This window comes from Lemur catta, chromosome X, assembly GCF_020740605.2.
Source record: "Lemur catta isolate mLemCat1 chromosome X, mLemCat1.pri, whole genome shotgun sequence".
Lineage (NCBI taxonomy): Eukaryota > Metazoa > Chordata > Mammalia > Primates > Lemuridae > Lemur > Lemur catta.
This window is the reverse complement of record NC_059155.1, coordinates 35097841-35109075: the sequence shown is the minus strand read 5'-3', so window position 1 is coordinate 35109075 and position 11235 is coordinate 35097841.

Sequence of the window (11235 nt, the reverse complement as noted above, 5' to 3'; positions counted from 1 at the left end):
CAGTATGACAGATTTATTTTTTAAAAATGGCCACACCTATGCTTATATGCCACCCCACACACTCTGTTTCCCACCCTTAGCTGTGGGAAAGGGGGCTTGTAACTACACTGGCCAATGGCGTACAGTGGTAGGGTAGGCTGCATGATGTCCAAGGCAAGCTCCTAAAAGGCAATATGGTTTCCATCTGGATGTGAGTGTGTGTGTGTGTGTGTGTGTGTGTGTGTGTGTGTGTGTGTGTGTGTGTGTCAGAACGCTCTCTTTTGGAACCAAGCCACCATGTCATGAGGAAGCCAGGACACATGAAGAGGCCACATGATGGTGTTCTGTTTGACATTCCTAGCTAGGCCCCCAGCCGACAACCAGTCACCAGTCTGACATCAGTTGTTATACATGTGAATGAAAGAGCCATCAGGCGATTCCAGCTCTCAGCCTTTGGATCATCTAGGTGAGGGCACAGACAACATGGGGCAGAAACAAGTTTTCTCTGAATTCCTGACCCATAGAAACTGTACAAATAATAAATTATTATTGTTGTTTTAAGCCACTAAGTTTTGGGGTAATTTATTTGTAGCAAAAGGCAATTTCTCCCTCAAAATCAGCTCCTTTAGCCTCCCTAAGCAGGTTCATGTTATCTCCAAAGTTCTTTCAGTGACTGAGCTTTTTTTAAACTCACTCTTATCTCTCCACTTACATAGAATTAGTTGTCAGGTCCTATGGATTTTCCTTTCTACAGTGTCTCTGCCATCTATCCTTTCCCTCGGTACTTGCCTTTCTCCAGATTAAACTAAAGGCTAACTCTAATCATTTTCATACTCCTGCTTAGTCTAAAACTGTCAACTTTTACAAAAACACAGCTTTCAGATGGAATTATATATATATATAATCCTAAATATATATATTTCCAGAAATAACACTTTGCTTGTTCATTGTAACAAATTCAGATTTGTTATCATATAGATGTGTCCAAGAAAAAGCAAATGTCTCACTTTTCAGAGGTAATTACTGTTAACATTTGGTATGTTGCATTCCAGACATTTTTCTAGGTGTGAGTATGAATTCTAGGTATGTATGTGTATGTGTATGTGTGTGTGTATGTCATAAACACACAGCTACATATTATATACACATAAATAGAAACAATTAAGAAACATTTTTACAAAACTACGATCATAGCACACATTGTTCTGCAATTTAACTTATTTTATTTTATTTTATTTTTTACCTAACATTATTTCCTGGATGTCTTTTCAGGATAGCACATGCAGATCTACTTCATTCATTTTAAAAGTTGTATATTGTTGTACCATGATTTAAGTGTTTCCTTATTGAAAAACATTTGGTTATTTCTACATTTTGTTATCAAATAGCACTGCAATAAATATTGTTATAATGTCTTTATATACTCATACCATTTCCATAGGTTAAAGTCCTAGAAATGCAATCACTGGATCTTAGGGTGTGGACATTTAACTGTTATGTTTTTCTAGGTGTGAGTGTGTGTATTCTAGGTTTGTATGTGTGTATCACACACACATAGCTACATATTATATACACATATATAATAGATATAGTGTATTTTTACCCTCATAACAGTGTGTAAATGCCTACTTTCCCACACTCCAGCCAAAACAGGGTACAATTAATCATTTTTAATTTTTACAATGCTAGTGGAAAAATGCTATTGCATTGTTGTTTTAATTTGTTTATTTAATTAGTGCAATTGAAAAGCTTTTCATAAGTTTATGGGCCACATGTATTTCACTTCCTCTATGAATTGGCTCATATCCTGTATCCATCCTCCTATTGAATTTTGAATTTTTCTTAATACTTTCTATGAGCTTCATATGTCATAAAATTGTTACCTCTACCATGTGCTGTAGCTATTTAATTCAATCAGTTAATACATGTTTTAACTTTGTTAATGGTGTCAGTTAAAAGTTTTAACGTTTATGCTGTAAAGTTTGATTGGCATATTCTTTACGGTTTCTGGGTTTCTTGTTGTGGTTTAAGAAGGTCTTCTTAATCCATGGTTATAAATGTGTTTTATATTTTCTCTGTTTCATTCATGGTTTTATTTTTTAAATGTTTAAATCTTCATTCCAAAGGTAAAAAGCACAGTAGCAACAAAATGGACCACAGTGTAAGTCTTTCAACAGGGTACTAATTACATAAATTAGGTTCTGAATCTGCAGATTCAACCAACTACAGATGAAAAATATTTTTTAAAAATACCAATGCAACGATAAAAATAATACAAATTTTAAAATAATGCAGTATAACAACTATTTATATCACATTTACATTATATTAGGTATTATAAGGAAACTAGAGATGATTTAAAGTATATGGGAGAATGTGTGTAGGTTACATGCAAATACTGCCATTTTATATAGGAGACTTGAGCATCCTCAGATTTTGGTATCCTCAGGGGTCCTGGAACCCAATCCACTGCAAACACTAAGGGATGACCGTATACATACAATGATAAAGTAGATCTTTAATGCATTGACATAAAAGATGTTCAACACATTAAGTAAAAAAGGCAGAAGGTATAATGTGATTCCACTTTCGTATATATGCATAAAATGTCTGGAAGTATATATGCCACGAATTGTTTGGATTTTTTAAAAAATACCGTCAGAAAGGAGATTTCCCATTTTGAAAAATATTGCACAAGTGAGGTAAATATTAGAAATGCGCAACATATGGATAAAAGGAAAAAGGAACAAGATGTAGGAAACAATGAGAAAGCAGTTAGAAATTTACAGTTGACACAAATTCACATCTGTTAACTGTGGGAACTGACTACAGAGACATAATTAGACTTAACATCAAATAGACTTTACAAATACACAGACCATTTCCCAGTGCTTAACACAGCTCAAATATAAGAACACGTAATTGCTCTTTGACAAACATGTGTGGTAAATTAAAATTGTTATTAAATTAACTCTATTCTAATAAACTACCAAAACAATGAGACATTTGAGAAAACAACAATTTTCGATTAAAAGAGAAAAAGCCTTCAGTGGTTCCCCGTCACCTAAGGCTATTTCCCAAACTAGCTTGAACATAAAAATCACTCCAGGTATTTTTAAAAGAACAGATTATAGGCACCACCCTTGACCTAAATCTGATTAAAATCCAGATTCTAAATTCTGACAAGAGCAGTCTGCAACTCTATAGTTTTAACAAGCTCTCAAGTGATTCTTCTAATCAGACAAGTTTAGAAAACACTGATCAACAGAAATAAATACAAACCCTTTACCTGGACATTTAAAAATCTTGGTGACTCCTGTCAGCATTTGCAACTCCTTGTGAGGTATAAAGCTGCATTGTTCCAGTTACTGGAATATATTAGATACCACCTGGGAGGAATTTTTCATTGTGATAGAATTCACATCCCATAAAATTCATCCTTTTTAAAGAGTAAAATTCAGTGGTGTTTAGCATGTTCCCAAGGTTTAATATAACCATCACAGCTCTCTAATTCCAGAACATTTTTTCATCCCCCAAAGGAAACCCTATAGCCATTAGCAGTCACTCCCTAATTCCCCCGTCTTAGCCTATTTTCTGTTGCTTATAACAGAATACCTGAAACTGGGTAATTCATAAAAAAAAAAGAATTTATTTCTTGCAGTTATGGAGGCTGAGAAGTCCAAGGTTGAGGGACTGTATCTGGTGAAAGCCTTATTGTTGGTGGGGACTCTCTGTAGAATCCTGAGGTGGTGTAGGATATCTCACGGCAAAAGGGCTGAGCGTGCTAGCTCAGATCTGTTTTCTTCTTCGTATGAAGCCATCGGACCCACCCCCCTGATAACATATTATTGAATTAACCATTTAATTCATTGATCCATTTATGTATTAATCATGACCCAATCACCTCTTAAAGGTTCCACCTCTCAATACTGCCACATTGGGTTTAAGTTTCACCACGAGTTTACAGGGGACATTCAAACCATAGCACCACTCATCTCTAACAACCACTAATCTAAGTTCTAGTTCTATGGGTTTGCCCATTCTATACATTTCATATAAATGGTATCATATAATATGTGGCTTTTTGTGATTGGCTTCTTTCACTTTACATAATGTTTCCAAGGGTCATCCATGATGTAACATGTATCTGTATTTCATTCCTTCTTATGACTGAATATAATTCCACTGTATACATATAACACATTTTCATTATCCATTCATCAGCTGATATTTACGTTATTTTCACTTTTAGCTATTATAAATAACTATGCTATGAACATTCATGTCTGGGAAACTTTTAAAACTACCACATTTCTAGGTCTCATTCCACATCAATGGAATCAAAATATCTGGGTGGTAGGGGATAAGTTAGTGCCTGGACATTCTTTTTTTTTAATTAAGCTCACTAAGTGATTCTAATAAGTAGCCAGAATTGAGAATCACTGGGTTAGGTGTCTTAAGACAGTGGTTTATTTTTGTTTTGTTTTGTTTTGTTTTTTGTTGTTGTTGTTTTTTGCAGCGGCTCTATTTTTTTTATTTTTTTATTTTTTTATGTTTTTTATTTTTTATTTCAGCTCATTATGGGGGTACAAAAGTTCAGGTTATATATATTGTCCATGCCCCCCCATCCCCCCAAGCCAGAGCTTCAAGCGTGTCCATTCCCCAGACAGTGTGCATCGCACTCATCATGTAGGTATACACCCATCCATCCCCTCCTCCCACCCCCCACCTCTGTCCGATACCCAATTGGTGTTATTCCCAAATGTGCACTTAGGTGATGATCAGGGAAACCAATTTGCTGGTGAGTACATGTGGTGCTTATTTTTCCATTCTTGGGATACTTCACTTAATAGAATGAGTTCCAACTCTCTCCAGAACAAAAGGGATTCTATATCACCATTATTTCTTATAGCTGAGTAATACTCCATGGTATACATATACCACATTTTACTAATGCACTCATCTATTGATGGGCATTTGTGTTGTTTCCACATCTTTGCAATTGTGAATTGTGCTGCTATAAACATTCAGGTGCGGGTGTCTTTTTTATAGAATGACTTTTGTTCTTTTGGGTAGATGTGCAATAATGGGATTGCTGGATCGAATGGTAGGTCTACATGAATCTGTTTAAGGTATCTCCATATTGCTTTCCACAGGGGTTGCACTAGTTTGCAGTCCCACCAGCATTGTATGAGTGTTCTTATCTCTCCGCATTCACACCAACATGTATTGTTTTGGGACTTTTTGATAAAGGCCATTCTCACTGGAGTTAAGTGATATCTCATTGTGGTTTTGATTTGCATTTCCCTGATGATTAGAGATGAATGGGAAAAATTTTTCACATACTACACATCAGATAAAGGACTGATAACAAGAATCTATTTAGAACTCAGGAAAATCAGTAAGAAAAAATTGAAACAACCCTATCAAAAAGTGGGCAAAGGACATGAATAGAAATTTTTCAAAAGAAGATATAAGAATGGCTAACACACATATGCAAAGTGCTCAAGACAGTGGTCTTAAAATGTGATCCCTGAACCAGCAGCATTGGCTAGGACTTGTTAGAAATGCAAATTTCCAAACCCCACCCACATTTACTCAATCAGAATATCTGGGAGATAAGCCCAGAAATCTGTGTTTTAATGAGCCCTCCAGGCAATTCTGATACACACATGTTTGAGAACCATTGTTCATCACATTACTGTAGTAAAATCTGCCAGCTTCTGAATTTCAGAATACATTTGGAAACCTCCATTTCCAGAAAGATGGAGTAGATATGTTTCCTCCCCACTCTTCTTCCTATTAAGTACAGCTAAAAACTGTGGACTTTAAATAATAATAATAAGAAGAAGAAGACACTGAAAAGTGGAGAGAAGGCAGCAAATGGAGTAGGGACTTTGGGACCCAAGGCACTACATGGTGGTAAGTTCCCTCAGCTTTCTTTTTGCCTCATATATCCTGGACTGGGTGCTGGAGAAGCTAGCAACACAAAATGCCAAAAGGTGCAGACAGAAAAGCCCCAAGGAAAGCCTTTTCTCTCCAGCTAGAAGACAATCAGAATATCTGGAGAAGCCTAGCAAGAGAGAAAACTTTTAGATAATAACTGTTTTACTCTATCCAAACTCCACAGAAAACCCACCCATGCCAGTAAAGTCTTAGTGAGGATCTTAGACTTCCACCCTCAACAGGCTGTAACAAGGTGCTCCAGTGCACCTGCTAGGGTGGTGGTAGAGGAGGCCTAGTGGAGAGTCAGGACTTTACCATTGCCCAGTGGAAAACAGTTCGCTGCATACTCCCATACTCCCTCTGTGTCAGTGAAGCCATGGGAGGAGCAGTAACAAGGCACTCCAACCTCCCCTCCCCAGGCAGGTATCAGGGAGACCACGTGAGGATCCAGAACTACCAACTCTTCACAGCAGTAGTGAGGAGCCCCGACCAAATTTCAATGGAGGCCAAGTGGAGAGCCTGGACTTCTACTTCCATCTGTCAATAAGAAGGCAGTGTCTCCTCTCCGCCTGCTAAAACAGTACCAGAGAAAATCAGCTAAAACCAAAGGTTTAAATAAGAGCCAGAGTCTTGGAAATAATATAAAAATGTCAGGTTTCAATAAAAAAATCACTTGTTATCCAAAGAACCAGGAAGATCTATAGCAATGAAGAAAGAAAGGCAATCAGTAGATGCCAACTACTGATGATGACAGATATGTTAGAATCAGCTGGAAAATATTAAAGGAGTCATTATAAAAATACTTCAAGGAGCAGTTATAGACACATTTGAAACAAATAATAAATAGAAAACTTCAGAAAAATTAATATATAAAGAAGGAGCAAGTTGAAATTTTAGAGTTGAAAAATACGAAAACAAACTAAAATATTTGATGGACAGCCTAATAATAGAATAGATAGGAGAGAAGAAAGAATCATTGAAGTTGAAAATAGAGCAATAAAGATTTCCCAATTTGCGTAACAGAAAGTATATAGACAGGGAAAAAATGAACAGAGCCTCAGAAATATGTGAGACTATAATGAAAACGTTAACATTCATGTCGACTCTCCTCTGAATCCCAAAAGAGGACAAAGAGGGAGGAGTTTAAAAAGTATTCAAAAAATAATAGATGAAATTTCCAAAATTTGTCAAAAGAAATAAATATACAAATTCAAGAAGCTAAGCAAACCCCAAATGGGGTAAACTGAAAGAAATGAGGGACAAGGTAAATCACAGTAACAATTCTGAAAGCTAAATACAAAAAGGAAATTTTGAAATCATAAAGAGAGAAATGACTCCGTACAGATGGGGGAAACAATTCAAATAACAGTGGCTTTCTCTCATCATTGAAGACAGAAGGAAGTGACTTTTTCAAGTGCTGAAAGAAAAGAACTGCCAACCCCCAATTCTATATTCAGCAAAAATATCCTCTAAGAATGAAGGGGAAATCAAGACCTTCTCAGATGAAGATTAAGAGCATGTGATACCAGTGAGAAAAAATGGTTCAGGAACTTCTATAAACAGACAATTAATAATAAAAGGAGTCTCAGATTATTAGAAAGGAAGAAAGAATAACAGCATGAATAAAAATAAACTTGAATATAATCGACTTTTTGTCTCCTCTTGAATTTTCTAAGTTATGTTTGATGGTTGAAGCAAAACTATAACACTACCCTGAACTGGTTGTCAATATAGGCAGGGGAACTATTCAACACAACTGTGTTATAAATGAGGGAAGGAAAAGAAACATAAAGGGAGGCAAAGTTTCTACCTTCCCCTAAGTTGGTAAAGTGATGACACCAGTAGAATGTGATAAGTTACATATGTATTAATGTAATACCTAGATCGACCACTAAAAAGCTATACAAAGGCATACACTAAAACTGTCATGGATAAATCAAAATAGAATTTTAAGAAATCCAGAGCTGAAAAATTTGTGAACCCAAAACTGATAGAACTGAAAGGAAAAATAGACAGGTCCACAATTGTAATTGAGACTTCAGCAGCCCTCTCTCAACAATTGAGAAAACCAGGCAGAACATCAGCAAAGATATGGAAGAACTCAGTAACACCATAAACCAAAAGGATCTAATCAACATTTATAGAGTGCTCCAGCCAACAACAGCAGAAGGCACATTCTTTTCAAGCACCCATGGAACATAATACCAAGATAGACTATACTCTGGGCTATAAAGCAAACCTCAACAAGTTTAAAGGAATTGAAATCATTCAGAGTTTATTCTCTCACCACAATGAGATATAACTAGAAATTAATAGGGGAAAGATAACAGGAAATTTTCTAAAGACTTGGGAACTACAGAACACACTTCTAAAAAATCCATTGATCAAAGAGGAAACCTTGAGGGAAATTATAAAAATACATTAAACTAAAAACAAAACAAAAATATACTGAACTGAATTAAAATGAAAATACAACATATTATAATTGGTGGGACCCAGCTACAGTAGAGTTAAAGAGAAAATATATAGCACTAAATGCTTACATTAAAAAAGTATCAAATCAATAATTTAAGCTTCCACATTAAGGAGCTGGAAAAAGAAGAGCAAAATAAAGCCAAATGAACGAGAAGGATGGAAATAATAAAGAACAGAAATCAATGAAATTGAAAATAGAAAAAAATTACAGAAAATCAATTGAAAAACAACGCTGGTTCTTTGAAAAGATATATAAAATTAACAACCTCTAGCAAGACTGAAAAAGAGATAAAAGAGGTGATACAAGTTACCTTCATTAATTTCAGAAATGAAACGGGATATCACTGCAGACTTTGTAGCCATTAAAAGGATGTAAAAGAATACTGTAAACAACTCTTCACACATAAATTTAAAAACTTAGATAAAATGGATTAATTCTTTGAAAAGCACAAACTACCAAAACTCACCCAACATGAAATAGATAATTTCCTATGAAGGAAATTTTATTTGTAATTTTATATGACAATTCTACACTATAACCAAATGGGGTTTATTCCAGTGATGCAAGGCTAGTTCAGTATTTAAAATGTCAATGAATGTAATCCACCATATTAATTGGCTAAAGAAGAAAAATCACACAATCATATCATTTGATGCAAAAAAAGCATTTGACAAAATCCAACACCTATTCATGATTTTTTAAAAACTCTCAAAAATAAGGAGGGCAACTTCCTTAACTTGATAAAGAGCACCTACCAAAAACCTTCATTGAACATTATGCTTAATGGGGAAAAACCTGGCCGGGCGTGGTGGCTTACAATTATGATCCTAGCATGCGTGGGAAGCCGAGATGGGAAGATTACTTGAGGTCAGGAGTTTGAGACTAGCCCGAGCAAGAGGAGCCCAGGAGTTTAAGGTTGCAGTGAGCTATGATGATGCACTCTACCCAGGCTGGAAAGTCTAAGGTCAAGCGGGTCTGCATCTGGCAAGGGCCTTCTTTCTGCATCATCTGAGGATGGAAGGTGGAAGGGCAAGAAAGCAGAGAGAGAGAGAGAGAGAGAGAGAGAGAGAGAGAGAGAGAAAGGAGGGAAGGGAGCCAAACTCATCCTTTTATCAGGATCCCACTCCTGCAATAACTAACCCACTTTGCAATGATGGCATTAATCCTTTCATGAGGGCAGAGCCCTCATTGCCTATTCACCTCTTAAAGGTCCCACCTTTCAACACTGTTGCAATGGGGATTAAGCTGTTCAACATCATTAGCCATTAGGGAAATACAAATGAAAACAATGATGAAATATCACTACCATACACCTATCAGAATGGCTAAAATAGAAAAAAAATAGTAACAACACCAAATGCTGGTGAGGATGTGAAGAAACTAGATCATTCATACATTGCCAGTGTGAATGTAAAATGGTATAGCCATTGGAAAATAGTTTGAAAATTTCTTTAGAACTAAACATGTACTTATCATATGTCCCATGATAAATGCTGCTCCTTGGCATTTATCCCACAGAAATGAAAACTGATCTACACACTACAACCTGGCACTATTGATAACCAGTGCACCTGACCAGTGCATCCAGGGATGGGGGATGCTGGTGTGGGGGTGCCTTTTTCTATCTCTATTTCCATCTATTAAAGTTTGCCCATCCTCAAACATGTTTGAATATCAGTAATTTCATATTTTGCTATTTAAAAACCTCTGGTATGGTACTTTCCTTACTATACCATAATTTTCAGTTATTCATGTACAGCTTTCCTCTCTCCTACTAGGCTGTGAGGTCCTTGATTTTTCTTTATGTAACCCACCACATCACCTAAAACAGGACTTTGAACTCCCAATTGGTGGGAGTGGCCAATCTCTAGGACCCAAGGTTCTCAGACTATAATGTACCTCAGAGACATGGTGGATGCTCGTTTCAATGCAGATTCTTGGGCCTCGTCTCAGACCTGCAGAATCAAAACCTCTGGGTGTAGAATGCAGAAGTCCGTGTTTGACAAGCTCCCTGGCAGATTCAGGCTCTCAGAGGATCATGCACTGAGAACCTCTGGCTAGGGCTGAAGTGTTCAGCTGAGAGTAAGGTCTTGTTAAAAATCACAGATGTTCAGGTCTCCCTGTGTCTTGCAGTATTCTTTCTTATGCAGCATCTCAATCTTAGCTACACATGAGAATCACCTTGGGAACTTTAAAAATCCCTGCGCCCAGACCACACACCAGAGCAACTAAATCAGAATCTCTGGGGGAAGGCAGTCTAGGATATCAGTATTTTTTAAAGCTCCCCAAACAATTCTATTGTGCAGGCATAATTGGAAACTACAGTGAAAACAGGAAGGGCAATGACCTGATCAAGATTCAGGTCTAAAATACAAGGTAGAGAGAATCAAAGTGATCAGGCCAGGGTGGTACTTCTTTGTACTTGCTAGGCTTTTAAGTGTGGGGTGGAGATACAGTAGGTAGAGTCACTGCTACAGATCGAGCCCTGGATTATCACTACAGTCCTGACATTATATTAGACAGTACTTGGCTTATTTTATTTTGTCTCACACTCCACTAGAATGTGAATTCGACGAGGGCAGGAAAGGTCTATCTCTTTCCTTGCTGTCTCCCCAGCACTCAGTGCTAATCAAATACTTATGGCATGAACCAAAGAATGAGTACCATTTTGGGGCTATCTCCCTCAGAATTGTCTGGGGCATTCATTAAAACAGATGTCCTTCACTATTGCACTATTGCTCTTCTTTCTACTCTGTCCAGAGCAGTTCTACTAATTTTCCTTTTTCTTTCTCATTAGGCCAGTCTTCACAACATCCTCCAAAATAAGCCATCAT